The sequence below is a fragment of the Mus caroli genome, chromosome 6, assembly GCF_900094665.2.
Source record: "Mus caroli chromosome 6, CAROLI_EIJ_v1.1, whole genome shotgun sequence".
NCBI classification, from domain to species: domain Eukaryota; kingdom Metazoa; phylum Chordata; class Mammalia; order Rodentia; family Muridae; genus Mus; species Mus caroli.
The window spans coordinates 92442243-92444521 of record NC_034575.1 but is presented as its reverse complement, the minus strand read 5'-3'; positions in this window follow the sequence as shown (position 1 = coordinate 92444521).

Below are 2279 nucleotides of genomic sequence, written 5' to 3'. Positions count from 1 at the left end.
TTTTTCCCCATTTATGATAGGGGAAAATAAAGAATACTATGTGTAATTCATCATTTAAGACTATGGAGAAATTCTATTAAGAATATTGTAAACTTATATAAACCACACTTATAAGTGTGTGAGGCTGGTTTTGGCATTTAGCTGAGTTAATATAAATTAAACTCTGTTTAATGATGGCCAAACAGGGTAAAAATTGAGAAATGTTAGCCATCATTGCCAGTCACAGTTTTGCAGTCTTCATAGAGATTAAGACCCCTTGAAAATACCATTGCTTGGCGACATTTGAGCAGGTAAATTTGTGACTGCAGTGATCAAGCATTTGGGCTTAAGTTAATTATCTTGATGCAACTCTGTAATCTGAACACTTTACAGGTGGGGGACCATAGGGAGGTCTCAAGTTCAAAGCCAGCCTGAGCTATGAAGGAAGGCCTTGTTAAAAAAAAATATTTGGGGTTTCAGAAAGAAAAACATACCAGGTAGTCAGCATTCTCTCTAATGTAGAATANCACACAAAGCTTTACTCTAACTGGATGGACTATGTGTTCTTCTTATATTTCTCAGTAGTTTTGCTTCTGAGTTAGCCAAGCCCAATCCCTGTAAATCCAGTAAGGTCCCAAGGTAACTGGCTACAAAGAATAACAGCTGAACATTCAGAGTTTCTCTCATTGTACTGCCAGGTCTATAACCCAACAAGCTGCTGACTCTAGCCAATCTTTCTTCTCCTTGTCGCCAGGAAAGAGAATGGATATTTTAGCATCAGTACCTTCAACCCATCTTTTGATCCACCCCTTCTTATTACCCTCTCTCAAATGCTATTATATAAATTTACAACAAGATGGATCTGATTTTTGGAGAATCAAATTCAAATGTTACAGCTTACAAACACATCATTTTTGGAGAGGGCCTGAGTTATACCTCCATCTCTGAGAGTATTTCCTAGGCAAGAACAAAAGCATGGATGAAATATTATCTCTCCACCCTACGGAAATGCTGGCCAGGTCTCCTGGGCTTCCTTTGTTGAGCGGAACTGTCACTCTGCAGTTCTTATCAGTGGATTGCTTATTTCTCACGTTTTTTGCTTGACTCCTTATACCCTGAATGCTGTTAATCCCTTTTCTATTTTCTACCAGTCAGAGGATTTTCCTGTGCAAAAGAGCAGCTCTATTCTGTATTCACTGGTTATCATGTGAAGCTGCATCCTCCTGTAGAAGAAAGGACAGCCACAGTGATAGCTTCAAGCAAGTGGAAGATGCAGAACAGGGGCTGGCAGGTCTTTGATGANCTTTCATCTTCTGGACCTTTTTGCTTAGACTAGATACTGTATCTGTCTTAGATTGCTCACTCTTTTCCAACACACCATGACTTCTGCCTTGATGCCATCTGCCTTGATGCCATCTGCCTTGATGCCTGTTCTGTGGGAATTTCAACAGGGAGAGTACAAGGTGTCTCTAGGGGTTGTCAGTTGGTCTGGTCCAAAGCAGCAGTGTCTTCTCCTCCCTGGATGCTGACTGTCAGCAAAGGCTCATATTACACAGGCTACATATGCCACCAACCTCCATTAGTCAGCAGGAACTAGANTTTCCTTTTTCATGTTGAAGACTCTAAAGGAACCTGGAGCAGCTTGTCAATTATTGCAGTTGGTGACAGAGAGCACAAGTCCCATGCTGAAAAGCCTCTGTGAGTTTNACCTCCCCCATCTCACTTTACATGTCTTTGATAGAGAGATAACAAAAGAACCCAATGCTAAGATATTAATAAATCAAATAAAAATAATGACACTAATAGTGGTCACAGTGCCTGGGGGGCTAAAAACCCTACATACAGCTGTCCTCTCTCTGTCTTGATGCTGTGAGATAAGGCTCAAACCTAGAGCAGGTCTGGTTAAAACTCCAGTTCCTTGCTATTCCATTTGATCTAGCCAGTTTGATGGGATGAGAAGAATTAATTGATGCTAAAGAGTCAGGGTGGATTTACACACACCCTTGTTCTCTGCAGGGCCTTGAGGCAGCTATGGTACAAAAGCCGCCATGGAGTAGAAAGACCATTTATGAGAAAGACTTGCTTCTGGAGTTAGCCTCTACAAATTTATGAGTTAAATCAGAGTCTCCAAACCTTCTAAAGCCAAGAGGCCCCTNTGTGGTATAGTAGACTCTGGCCACATGAAAGTTTCTACTTAGTCAGCACTTGCTTCAAACACCTCCATAGATATATAGATCCTAATAATGTATAAGCCACCAAAATTACCATATATAACAAAAAAGTCATAAAGTATACCACAC